Genomic DNA, 13,977 nt, shown 5'->3' with positions numbered 1-13,977 from the left:
CCAGAAGGGCCTAGAATGATCAGCCACCTTACCTGTCATCCCAGGGCCACTGGGCAGAAAGACATCCAGGCCGACACACAAGCTGATGGCAGAGCCAGGCCGAGGCCCCAGGTCCCTCTGTGGTGGAGTGTTGTCCTCTGCCTGCGACCCCCAGGTCATGATGTCGAATTTATCCAGCTCCTACCAGGCAAAGCCCTGGAAGCTGCGGGAGGGTCAGAGCTCCTACCCTGGGAAGTTTTAGGTCCCAGATATCCCCCCTGCCCTCCCTCCCTACTGTGAAGGGCAGATTAGGTGCTCACAGCCAGAGCAGGGGCTGGACCCTGGGGCCACCAGACCTGCTTGCCTCCGGTTGTGAAAACGCAGCAGCATCCCTTTGCAGGCCAGCAAGGGAGCTTTGCCTGGGACTTCAAATCCCTCTGGAGACATTTCTGCAAAAGACATGCATTGCGAGTGTTTTACAAGGCCCAGGGAGGACATTTGGGACATTGAAACGATTTGGGGTCTCAGGAAATTCTGGATGCCAGGAGCCCATCAATACTATTGATTTGGAAACACAAATAGAAATCTTCCCGGGGCTCCCTCCAGACACCTTGGTGGTGAGAGGGAGGCCCTAGGGGCACGAGTGACAGGCAGGTTGGGATGGGCTTTCCCTGACAAGGAGAAATGGAGGGGCAAAAGGTCCATTCTTGGGGGCAGGAGATATTCGTGGAGTTCAAGGGCAGTCCTGGAGGAGACTTGGGGATCTCCCCCATTGACCCCCCACAGCAGCACAGTTCAGGAGGCCAGAACCGTGATCTCCCAGCTAAGAGGGAGACATTCCTCGGCAGGCTCCTCTTGGGGTCGGCCCTGGGCAGTCCATTTCTTCCATCACTCCTTGCCTCCCTTTGGCCCTCTGTGCACTTAACAGCAGTCACGTGGTGCAACAGGACAGGGCTAGTCCTGGGCAGATGGCAGGTCGAGAGCAGCTCCGAATCAGTCCTTCAGTGCAGGGTCAACAGTGAAAGCAGACTGTGATCAAGGCCTGCACTGCGTGGCGGCTCTGTGTGGAGGTGAGGTGGGACAGACTTGGTGGCTTGAGTCATCTTTGAGGGCTTTTCGGCCCCTGGACACTGTCCTTGTGTTTCAACACTCCACCTGGGCTCCTCTGTGTGCATTTATGTCTGATCCCCTGGGTCAGGGGCCAGGCCTCTGCCTTGCTGCCTATAGCTATTGAACCCAGGCCTGATCCACACAGCTGTGCCCATGGGTCAGCCCTCCAAGGGCTGTGCCTTGCCACTGCCAGGCACCATGCAAGGTGCCCGTGGAGGGCAGTGGTGTCCCAGAAGCTACAGGACGCTGGGCCAGGAAACCACAGAGAAGATGACACAGAACCCAGGCCCTACAAAGCTGAGGTGCAAGTGGGGGTGGGCTACATCTTCAGGGGCAGGAGGAAAGCAAAGTCAGGCAGGCTTCCTGGAAGGGGAGAGAGGAATCATGGCTGGAGGAGTTTGCTTGGGGGTGGGCAGTTAGGGTGGGGTGAGGACAGAGTCAATCCGGGGGGCCTGTGTGGTGAGGCCTGCAGCCTCCCCACAGGGGGCTGCCGTAGGCCAGGCTGGCTCTCTGGAGAAGGAGGGGGAGTCCTATGAGTCGGGGTGGGGTGCACAGTGAGGAGGCATGAGGCCACATGTAGGGAGAGCCGCGGCATGGGCCACAGTAGACCCAGCCTGGTGGTGCTGAGGACAGGGGACCCCTGGAAGAGGATGTCAGTAAAGAGGGTCAGCCGCTGTGGGCAGGTGGGCTTTGGAGCAGCCCCAAAGCGTGCTCTGGGGGGTCCCTGGGGGACTCAGCAGCCCCAGCCTGGTCCAGGATGTGTCCAGGAGAATGTGGGAGCCTGCCTGGCTAGCCCTGTCCCTCCCCTGTCTGATCGGGGAGGGGGGTCCGTCATGCAACACATCCCCTGAACCCTGGCTGTAGCCATGCCCCAGCTGGGGGCACTGGGTTTTCTGTACTGCTACCAGTGCACGCAGAGGCTCCGGCGGCAGTCCGCGGTGCCAGTGACTTCAGAGAGGTACTGTGCCACCGATCGATCCAGGATGAGGGCCCAGGAAGGGCTGGAAGGGGAGGCAAACGGCAGCGTGTTCCTCTGATGAACGAGCTTGGGCCACCATCCATCGCTGGCCTTCATGGGGACTGCAGACAGTCATTCTGCATGGGCATGCGGGCGCTCCTCCCAGCGCCTCTCCCGGTGATTGATGCCCCTGGGTGCCTGCATCCCCTCAGAAGGAAGAGGCCGTCTTGCTTTGTGCCCATGAGAAACGGGGGTGGCGGGCTTATCAAGTGCGGTTCTTTCCCATGTCCCACGGACACCAACTCATGGGCGTGTCCGAGTGGCTGGGGCCAACAGAGCTCGTCTCCATCAGAACTCGTGCTGCCAGAGGGCTGGGAAATGCCAGGCCCCTCGGTTTTCACCGTTCCTTGACTCTCCTCACACAAGTGCAGATAGGTAAAGCACTGAGCGGCCTTGGACTCCCGTCCGGGCCTTTACTGTCAGTGGTGGGAGCTGCTTTCAGTGATGTCCTTGGACGGCCGCATCCCGGTCTTGTTCCCCTTTCTCTCCCTGTGCCTGCTGTGTGTGTCTGTGTGTGTGTGTCTCTCTCTCTTTGCTGCCGGACTAGGCAGAAGAGTGTGTCCCATGTTGTTGTCAGGGAGGGATCGGAGTCAGGAGGAGGGGAGGGTCCGAGAACCAGCTCAGCAGTAGGTCTGGTTAAACACCCCCCCACACCCCCCCCCTCCACGGGATGCCTGTTGGTCCAGGAGCGGATGGAGCAGCCCGCAGTCAGGCCTCGGCCAGAGGCAGCCTCAGAAGCCTGCTTTGCTTCTGCCTGCTCACGTGACCTGGTCCGTGTTCCTGGTGCCTACAGATGTTTGAACCAGAGAGATCTGGAGATCCCTGGCCAGGGCTGGCGACTCCCAGTTTTCCTCTGGTTCTCTGCCTGTGGCATATTCTCAGGCAGCGGAGGGCGCACGTGGATCTGAGAGGGCGTCGGGCCATCTTAAAGGATGAGGGAATGCAGTCATCAGGATGGGGAATGGAGATCAGATGCAGATCAAAGGCAAAGAAGGCGGAAGAAGGAATCTGGCAAAACAAAGACCAGGAGTGTTGGTGGGATTTTTGTACCTCAGCCGGAAGGCTTTTAGTCTCCCCCTTTCCTTGTTCCTGTGTTAGTCTCACCTGTGCGTGGCCTCTCCCTTGTTGGAGAATGGCTCAGTTCTTGCACGCCCAAGTCCCCTGCCTGTCACTGAGTCACGTGGAGACCGGAAGTTGTGCCCCGGGTGGGGAGGCCAAGGTGGGGAGCACACAGAATGGGTGTGGCTGTGTAGGGGTGGTGTGGGGGTCCATGCAGGGTCCTGGGTGCCAGCTCCTCATGAGAACAGTCTCCCATGGTCAGGGCCCAGCACAGAGTTAGACAAGGATACTGCTGAAACCCTCCCAGTGTCAAGAATGAGCCCAGCAGCCTCAGACATTGGGAAGACTGGCAGCATCTTGTCTGGGGGGGTCGCGGGACAGACACTGCTGTCATCCTGCCTTGGTTCCGAGGAACTACCCCCAACCTCGCCCCCTTGAGAGACCTCCATGGGTAGTGGAGGGTCTGCTTGCTGACCCTCTCCCAAGGATGTGGATGCAACGAGAGACTCACATCCTAAGTTCTTGGTGGCCTCCCCACAGGGGACATGAGACAGTAGATGGGAGAGGAACCCACTGCATAGCGCCATCATGGGGAGGGGAGCAGGGTGCAGACGAGGGTAATACTGGGAGCGCTGGGTTTGGGTTGTGGCCCATGAGCCAGTGACGAGTCCCTTCCATGCCAGCTCGTGTTCTGCTTGAGCTCCAGGGCACCCAGAAAAGCCCAGCGCTGCTTTCTGGGCCTCAGTTTGGGTCTGGGGGTGAGGTGAAGGGGAGCCACTCAGCTGTTTGGGCTCCTTCTCCTTGGCCTTGCCCATTGCTTCAGACGGGACAGGGCCACACAGAGTCCGGCTGGTCCTCAGCGGGAGCCCGTGGGAGAAGCATGTAGCGAGCTCTTACAGAGGCTGTGGCCACACCCCAGGTCCCTCCATACACAGGGTGTGGGAGAAGGAGCCTGCAGCCAGTGGCCTGTCTGTGGTGGGACCGGAGGGTGGCTGGAGGTTGAAGTGTGGCTTCTCCACCAGCTGAGGCTGCCAGGGCCGGGTGGAGCCAAAGCCCGTCCTTCAGAGGGGCCTTATGGTGGGATACTGGTGACGGGCCCTTTCCCGCTGGGCAAAGCTGAGGACGCTGCACCCCACACCAGGACCAAACATGGAACCTAACCGCAGCTGCGGTTTGAGGACCTACTCCCGCTCATCGGAGGCTGCAGCAAGGGCTTGGTGAATAGTATCTTGCTGGCTCCCCACGAACGCCTCGTACAAGACGTGGGCACTTGTATCCTCATTTGGGGGCTGGCTGGGCGGGAGCCGCAGGGCTCTGAGTGACTCGCTCAAGTTCAGGCAGCTAAGAGCCGTGGGGCCAGGACGTACCCCCAGACATGTGTGATCCAAGTCCGGTGTGACCAGGTCTCTATAGACAGTCAGCTCCTGTGTGCCGTGCCGCAGGACATGGCCAAGAAGTATAGGAGGTGCAGGACTGCCCACCTTGTAAGCCCTGAGGCTCATCGGGGGCCTGGTGGGAGCACCTGGCAGCCCCAAGAAGCGGCTGAGGGGAGATGAATGAAGCGACTGGTCATGAGGGTTTGGCGGGTTGAGCAAGGCAGCAAGCATGGCCAGAGACACTTAGGGAGCAGCAGGGGTGGGGCATCCTCCCACCTGTGGCCTAAGGGCAAGGGAGGGGCCCTGCTGGCAGAGAGGGCCACCAGCCGCTGCCAGCTCCACAGGGAGGGGCCAGGGATGTACCCTGACCTCTGTGTCCCCAGCCCTCTGGGCTCCTGTGGTGAGGGGCCCAGTGGGTACTGTCTATGAAGGTCTGCCTTCTGGGATGGAACAGGGAGGAGAAGGGTGGCCAGATCTGGAGGAGCAAATGGACACTGTGCCTTAACTCCTGGAAAGGTGTGTTTGAAGGAGGCCCCAGCCTTATCTGCATCTCTATTTGGCAAGCTCCCAGCACGAGCCCTGAGTATTTGTTGGAGAAAACCTTACAGCTTGATTCCCTGGTATCTTACCTTTGTGCTATGGACTGATTCATCCCCTCGCCTCACCCCCGCCAAAAAAAAAAAAAAAAAAAAAAAAAAAAAAAAAGTTGTGTTGAAGTCCTAACCCCCAGCATCTCACAATGTGAACTTACTTGGAAATAGGGTCACTGTGGGTATAGATACTTAAGAGGAAGTCGTACTGAAGTGGGATGGGCCCCTAATCGAACTTGACGGGTGTCCTTGCAAGATAGCCACGTGAAGACGGACACACTGGGACAATGACAGGTGCTTTGAAAGCAGAGATTGCAATGATGCACCTGTAGGCCCCGGAGTGCCAAAGGCTGCCGCCGAACCACCAGACGCCGGAAGGATTCTCCCCTCTGGGTAGCAGAGGGAGCATGGCTCGGCTTACACTCTGATGTTGGGCTTGTAGCTGGCAGAGCTGAGACCATATGTGTCTGTCGTTTCAAGCTCCCAGGTTGTGGTGCTTTGTGGCCGCCTTAGGAAGATAGCACATCTCCTGAGAGAATGGCCCTTTGCTGTCTTGCTGGGTTTCTTAGAGACCACTTTAAGAACCAGGAGCCAGAAGTGACCCGCTGAGGCCCGGGAGGACAGAGGTGGTTTTGAGTGGTTTCCCAAGTCTGAGGCCAGACTGGGCAGAGACGGCGGCCCTTCCGAGGCTTACCTCCAGCCCATTCCAGCTCCCTAGCCGAACAGCCCATGTTCTGTCCCCGTGCTCCAGTCAGCTGCCCTGTGCCCCCTGGCAGAGCCCTCAGAGGGAGGCAAAGCCAAACCAGGGCCCTGGGCCTTGTGCATGTTCTCAGGCTGTACCTGTGTTGGCCGATGCAGATGGGGAGCTGTCCCAACTCCTTGAGGCACGTTGCTGTGCGGTGACCGATCCACGCTGTGGCTTCCTTCTGTTTACAGTAATTAATTGCTCTTTGGAAAATAAAAGAAACAGACAGAGAAGGGGGGCGGCTACTGCACTGATCTGTGCTCTCCTTGAAAGAGCAGATTTCACAGTTTGTATTTATCATTAAGATGCCTGTTCTGACTCAGTCAGTCCGTCAGTCAGCAGATGGGCTGGAGTGGTTCATCTGTTCAGTCGGGCTTGTTTCTCTTCCTCGCCGGCCACTTCGACGCAAGCATCAGTGGAGACTTCTCTAATACTAGCTTCTCTTACCCAACAGTTCACACTTGGCCAAGAAGGTAAATGAGTGTTAGCCCGATGCGTGTAGTTAAGACCAGGCAGAGCATCTCTCCAGGCGTGGTTCTGGGTGGCTCGCGGATGCGGGCAGGGAGGCCTCTGCTGGTGGAGATCAGGCTCTGGGGCTCACACGGGACTTGCTTGGCGTGTCTGCTGTGGCGCTGGGACTGGAACCCAGGACTCCAGAGTTGGCTGAACGTTTTGCTTGGTGGGGCCATATCGCTTTTGAAGCATTTGCATGGGCCGCAGACGGTTGAGATGGGGGCTTCTGCAGAGACATCTGTGTGGTCCCCGCGTGTGGACCACAGATAGATTGTCGAGAATGGAAACAAATTCTCAGCTGCAGAAGGCCCTGCAGAGAGGGAGTCCCTGGGGCATGGCAGGTGCTGTGAAGAGACTAAGAGGGAACAGGGAATCACAGCTCAGTGCCTCTGAGGCTTCTGTCCTGGGCTCCAGGGAAGGGCGGCAGAAAGACAGGGAGGGCGGGGGCAGTGTGCATGAGAGGAGATGTGGCATAGACAGAATTAGGTGGACTGGGCACATGGGATGGGATGTGCAAGGCTTCCTTGGGATATTCTCTTGCTTTAGCCTTTTGTAGCTGGGCTGGGCGCAAGCCGGGTCTGCTAGAACTGGGGCCGTGAGACTGGTGGGTGCCCTCAACAGTTCACATTCAACCAGTTCATCCCAAACCCAGAGGTGGCAAAACCTCTCTCTCCCCTGGTCCAAGAAGGCAGCTTGAGGTTGTTTCCAGAGGGGTAGGGACGAGACCACAGAGTGGCTGTCCTGTACTGGCAGCAGGAAGTATGCGTGGGGTGAGAAGTTGAGATTAGAAGCTTTTGGTTCTGGGACTCTGTCTCAAGGGCTGAGAGTTCAGAGGGAAGCCAGGCGGGCATCATTCAGTGCGGTCCACGGAGACAGGACACAGCCTTGAAGAAGGTCAGGCAGGGAGGCTGGGCTGAGTTTTCTTCGGGCAAGCTGCTGTGATGATTGGGCAGGGCAGGGGTAGGAGGCCGCACGGGAGCTGGGTGGTGGCTGGAGTGTGTGGTTTCCAGGTGATGCTCAGGCTGCCCCGCTGAGTCCAGGTCTCGAGGGCGGCACTGGCATCCCTGGAAAGGCAGAGGGCCTCGCTGTGGTCAGTTGTGCCCAGCACATTCTGGCCCCCAGCACAGTCTAGATGTGGGCGTGGGGGAGAACTCTGTCTTAGGGCAGGTGCGTGTGTTCATGTGTGTGTGTGTGTGTGGTGTGTGTGTAGGTGTAGGGGTGGTGATCGGGGGGCTGGGAAGGAAGGAGGGAGTGCCCACTGAGCGCCAGCCTCCAGGACCCCTGTCATTTTATTCCGTGCTCACAACTGTCTCTGGGATTCCCCTCTCCTGACATTCACTGAGGCTATAAATGCAGATTTATCTGCATGGTGATTTGGTTAATTTCTGTTCCCCTGCTTGCCTGCAAGCTCCCTGAGGGGTGGGATGTGTGTCTACCCTCTGTTCCGTCTCTGATGCCTGCGCGGAGCTCACTCTGCTCTCAGGAATTGCTCAGACAGCCTTCACTGAATGGATCCCAGAGCCACTTGATACCATCCTGTTTCAGACCTCTTCCAACCATCCTAAGCCCTTGTGAAGGCTCTGGGAGGGAGCTGGGCTGCAGCGAGGATTCCCTCAGTAACTTGCACGTACATAACCACAGCTTGCTTCTTGCGGGGGCACCCGGTGTGGCTTCTGGGCTGCCCGAGTTTCAGGGGCCCCAGAGGGCGGCACGCGGCAACGACTGCATGGCTGTTGCTGGTTCTTCCGTGCTCCGCAGGTCCACGGTCCCGCCTTATCCAACACACACGGGGCCCTGCTCCGAGAAGGCCCGATTCCATCTGTATATGTTGTCTTATATGGTTACCACCATGGAAGGATGTTGTACATATTTTCAGCCAAATATCTGATTAATGTCTCTCCAGTAAGAATGGCAGGGCTGTAAGGAGAGGGTTTATTTATCTCTCTCTCACCATGATGGGTATCTAATTCTTCCCAAATGTCACTACATCCCAAGGTGCCCACCCAGACAGAGAGGGCCAGGCGGTGGCTGCCTCTTCCTCCACACAGAGGTCTCTGACCCAGCCCCCCACCCAGACCTCCAGGCACCAGGCCCCAGAGTAGGAGGGGGCACCCAGAGGGTTTCCATATCAAAGCCACTGCAAAGAAATTGTTCCCTGGGAGCATGGAGTCTCTCTGCCAGGCTTTTCTTGTGCCTGGGTCCTCACGTTCTTGCCAGCCTAGCTAGCGCTCCCCAGAGGGCCCCTCCTGGCTCCCCTCATGGCCTCCCCTCCGCTCTTGCTCGGGTTTTCCTCACCCTCTCATATGTTTGGGGGTAGATGGCTCCCACTTCATTCCCATCAGCCTGTTTCTGCCACTGCCCTTGTTGCTCTGGGGAGTTGCTCTGAGATCTCTGTCCCAAGAACCAGGTGGAGTTCTCCATCCTTCCCCCCTCCCCACTGCTCACCACCATCCTGGAGAGCACAACGTCTCCCTTTGCCTCCACGTGGCCTGCACCTCCCATCCTCCCTGTCGGGATGGGCCCACTCATTCCCCACATGGAGGAACCCCATCCGTTCCCTTGGATTTCTGTCTCCTTCTCATGGGCTCGTCCAGAATAGGATGCCCCGTGTGACTTTGCTTCTTGTCCCTCCCAAGACTAGACTGAATGTTTCCAGGGCACCCACCCCTCTGACTGGCTGCTGTATCCTCAGCGTGTTACTCTTTGGTCTTTACAACAAGGCAAGGAAGAAGGTAGATGAGATATTATTAGATATTTAGTACTGTTGAGTCTTACAGATATCTTCCGGGTGTCTTACAGATAGCACCGTTAGGGTTTTTGCCTAGCTAAGGAAATTGAAGCTCGGAGTGGTTGAGTGTCCTTAACCACTGTCCTTAATCATAGTAACAACAACAACAACAACAACAACAACATATCTGCCTGCTTCCTCACCCCCTCCTCCGCCCCCCACGTGCTGTGTGTTAGCTGACTCTCCAGGACGCACAGTTGAGGAAGAAAGGGAGGGAGGGATGGGGGGGGGGGCGGTGCAGGGAGATGGAGGGAGAGAATGGGGCACAGAGAAAGAGAGTGGTGGAAGTGGGACCTGGACCCAGGCTGCCCCCAGCAGCGCCCTCTCTCCCCTGGTGTGCATGCCCTTCCCAGCAGTCGTCCCTCCCGTGGGCAGTGAGGACTCGCTCCCAGAGGGCAGAGGCCAGGCTGTGGGCGGACGTTCCAGAGCTGCATCCCCGGTAGGCATCAGATCTGACAGCAACACATGCACCTCCAGCTGGTCCGTCCCCAGGCCGCTGTTGGAGAGCAGAAGTGATGGTGAGGGAAACTGGAAGGGGAGATGAACCATGAGAGACTGTGGACTCTGAAAAACAACCAGAGGGTTATGAAGGGGCGGGGGGTGGGAGGTTGAGGAACCAGGTGGTGGGTAATAGGGAGGGCACGCACTGCATGGAGCACTGGGTGTGGTGCAAAAACAATGAACACTGTTATGCTGTAAATAAGCAAATAAAAATAAATTAATTAATTAAAAAAAAAAAGTGACGGTGAATATTTAATTGTGCTTCGTAACTTTCTGCCGGAGCTCTCAGTATGCTTTATAAATGCAAACGAGCGCTCTTTTCCTCTCCAGGGAGATGTAAACCTCCTCAAATCACTTTTATTCAGCCCCCACCAGAATGTAATGCCATAATCAGGAGCTCTCTGTGCCAGCAAAGAAACTGTCCTTAATCATATCGAGTGGATGGTTTATGGTTTTGTGGTCTTCTGTCTCCACAACGGGCAGGATGCCGAGAAATGGATCCCTCTTGCTGCAACTTCTGTCCAGCAGGGTGGATGGGAAACATTATTTAGAAACAGTTTCAATTATAGCCCTGGAGTAGGTGACTGGGAATATAATGAAGTCTTAGATTATATTAATGGGGTTAACAGGACGCATTAGTCCTTGGAAGGTTTAGAAACGAAGGCTAATTCTTATTTTTGATTCTGGGCTCCATTTCCCTTGCTGCCTGCTTCCTCTGTCTCATCTGCTTCGGCTTGGTCCCGAGGTCAAAGTGGGTTGATGCATTATTCTGAGGGGTTTTTGCTTTATGAGCAAAGCCCCCCATCCTGACTCCAGGGCTCCAGTAGAGCCCCTGAAATTCCGTATGTGCCTGGTGGGCGGCAATCTGGGGAGCTATGGCCTCGGTGCGAGAGGCTGTGTGACCTCGCAGAAAGCACCGCACCTTTCTGTGCCCAGGTCCCCAGCTCTGTCAGATGGGTTCACTGGCTCCTGCTCCCAGGCCACCTGGTGGAGGCATTTTAATCATGGAGATGAATTTCTGCAGAGCCTCATGGAGTGTCTTCTGAGAAGCGTGTTATGTAAATGCGGTGTGTCATTATGATCATTATTAGTGCTGTGGAGTGGAGATGAGGGGAAGAGGGAGGGTTGCTCCAGGAAGGGCCCGGCCTCCCCAGCTGTCAGAAGAATCAGAGGAGAAAACAAACTGGCGGAGTCTGTTCCAGTGCTCGCCTTCCTTCAGATACGCGCGGGTAGGGCCCTTAACCCAAACCCAGACTCGAATGGGCAAGAAAATACAGCTTGCTGTATTTCCTTTACTCCCCTCAATTTGCTTTTTAGAGCCTACCCTATTCCCCCTGGGGTGACAGAAGTGTCACCAAGGGTATAGGCGGGCTGTGTAGTACCAACTTGTGGAGGAAGCTGCCTCATTGGTCCTCTTAACTCCTGTCCACACTGGCACCCATTAAGACACCCCACACCCCATCTGACCCTTGCTTACAGTTCATGCACATCATCTCTGAGTGGTTCTGGTCCCTTTTGTTAGCCCTGATGGGACCTGAGGCTCCCTCTGCTCCGTCCAAGCCATGTCAACCTGGTGGGGTCGCTCGCTGCGACCTCCCATGCTGGCACACTCAAGGTGCAAGGCCCTGTCACCTCGACAGGCTCCCACGATCCCTTCTCTGGGGTGGGGCACTAGGACACGAGAGCATAGCGAACCTGTTTTCTCGACACAGCTCCTCATCCATCGCTGCGATTTTCATTCCGTCTGCCCTGCCCATAGGGTGGCTTTCTTCTCAAACCTCTGGTTTGCACAGGAGTCCTTCTGTTTCCCAAGGGGCCCACAATTTTGTGACTGCTTTCTGCGTTCATGTCTCCCTTCTCCTGCCTGAAGCTGTGAACACAGAATAGGGGGGTTGAGGAGAAAACGGAAATATATAGAGGAGGGAAAGGCCGAAATGATGTATGTATGGATGTTTCCGCCTCCTCTTTGTTGAACACCTGTGCAGCTGGGCAGTTCCTTTGATACACGCCCTGGGAGGTCCCAGCCTAAACAGCACCATTGGGTGAATTTAAAAAGGTGCCCGTCTGGAACAACTGGATATCCATGTGACAAAAACAATTGTACTGTTGATTTGCACCTAGTTTGAGAAGAAACTCAAACTAGATCATGGACCTAGGTAGGACCTTTGGGACCTTGGATTAGGCAAAGATTTCTCAGTATGACACCAGACCGTGAAAGAAAAAGTTGATAAAGTGGACCTCCAAAGCATTTAAAATTTCTGCTTTTAAAAACACACTGTTAAAAAAGGAAAGAAAAGACAAGCTGCAAAGAGGGAGAAAGTATTTGCAAAGCACATAACTGATAAAGGACTGGCATCCAGAATGCACAAAGAGCTCTCCAAACTCTTTAATAAGAAATTTGAAACTTGCAAAATCTTGAACATACTGCACCAAATAGGACATGCAGATGGCGAGGAAGCATGTGAAAAGATGTGTAACATCACTCAACAATAAGGGAAGGAAAAACCACAATGAGCTACAAGCACGCACCTGTGAAGATGGCCCAGGTGAGAAGTGACTGAGCCCCCCAAGTCTGTGAGGACATGGAGGAACTGGAATGTTCATGCACTCTCGTGAATGCCCCCAGACTGGGGGCAGCAGGTGCACGGGGAGACAAGCTGCAGTGTGTCCTCGCGGTGGAGCGCTACTCAGCAATAAAACAGAATGAACTGCTGATGCATGCAGCATGATCAGTTATTTTAAATATTTTATTTATTTGTCAGAGAGAGAGAGCATGAGCACAGGCATGGGGAGCAGTGAGCCCCACACAGGGCTTGATCCCAGGACTCTGGGATCATGACCTGAGCCGAAGGCAGATGCTTAACCGCTAAGCCACGCAGGCATCCCTGATTGATCTTTTGTTAAAAGAAGACTTAATGACTTAGAGAGAGCGTGCATGAGCACAGGGAGAGACTGGGGGAGAGGAAGAGGGAGAGAGAATCTCCAGCAGACTTCCGCTGAGCAGAGAGTCTGATGCGGGGCTCAGTCCCAGGACCCTGAGACCATGACCTGAATCGAACAAAGGCAAGAGTGTGATGAGCCACCCAGGCGCCCACAACGAGATCAATCTTAAAATTATGCTAAGTGAGAAAAGCCAGATGAAATATAATATATGCTCTATTTATATTAAATTCTACAAAATCCCAGTTAATCAATCTATAGTGACAGAAGGCCAATTATTGCCTAGGGACAGTGGGGGGGGGGGGCAGGGGCAGGAGGAAAGGAGGGTTTACAAAGGGACAAGGACACCTCTGGGAATGACGGATATATTTATTATCTTGAGGCTGGTGACAGCTTCATGTATAAATATATGTCAGAATGTATCCAGTTGTATGACTTAACCATGTGCAGTTTCCTGTGCATCATTTCCACCTCAATAAAACTGCTGGGGGAATAAAAAACCCAAAGAGGGTTTTGGCTTTGCTGATCAGGAGCTCATGGTCAGCTTTTGGGGAAGAGTTTCCATAGAGAGGTGGAGGCTGACAGCAGTCAGTAAGAGACTGAAGAGAAAAAAAAGAAAAAAGAAAGAGGTGTCTTGTGCTCAGGACGCTTTATTGCTCTCTGCCAGAAAACTGTTCTCCCAAAGAACAAGTCTGTGGTCACCATGTGCCTGGAGATCTTGGTGTATGAACTGTAGCTACTGTCACAGCTCCCTGGAGCTCACAGCTGAGTCAAGGTGCTCTTTCCCTGAATGGACAGAGGGATCAGTAACCAGGAAGCAGGCCACAGGGACCTGGGAGGTGCATTTGTGTGAGCCCCGGCTGAGTCCTGGGGGAAGGGGTGGCATGGATCTGGGCCCAGGGGCAAAGGGAGCCACCCGCAGGGAGGCTGAGTGGCTGGGGCCAGGGGAGTTCGTGGGACACCACCCATGGGTGTCAGCATGGATGCCTGAAATGGAGCAGGGGACAAGGAGGGGGAGAAGTGCGGGCAGACAGGTGAGGCTGGAGAGCAAGCCCAGTGGGGAGGAAGAGGGCAGAAAGACGTGGCCCCGGAAGGTCAAGGAATAAATTAAATTTGGTTACTGGATTGACATGGCCATGGAAGAGCCTCTTGAAGAGGACCCTGGGAAGATGCCATGTCTGGGGGCGAAGTTTCTGGGCAGGTGGCTTCATCCTGTGCAGGCAGCTTTCAGACTTCCAGGCTTCCAGGGAGAGAACAATGGATGCAACATCAGGACCCCTGAGGTCTGAACTGTGGCATCCTGATAACCTCTTCCCCTCTCTGAGCCTCAGACTTCACAAAGGGGCCCAAGGCTCCTA

The 13,977-nt window shown here is 55.4% G+C and overlaps 1 protein-coding gene across 1 annotated transcript in view; it reads left to right on the top strand.

The window, feature by feature from the left end:
- Positions 1–13,977, top strand: part of EPHB1 (EPH receptor B1) — a 424,530-nt gene that overhangs the window by 122,497 nt on the left and 288,056 nt on the right. The gene's annotated exons all lie outside the window — the stretch shown is intronic.

The sequence above is a fragment of the Meles meles genome, chromosome 4 (genome assembly GCF_922984935.1).
Source record: "Meles meles chromosome 4, mMelMel3.1 paternal haplotype, whole genome shotgun sequence".
Classification (NCBI taxonomy): domain Eukaryota; kingdom Metazoa; phylum Chordata; class Mammalia; order Carnivora; family Mustelidae; genus Meles; species Meles meles.
This window is presented reverse-complemented; position numbering and strand designations above follow the sequence as displayed.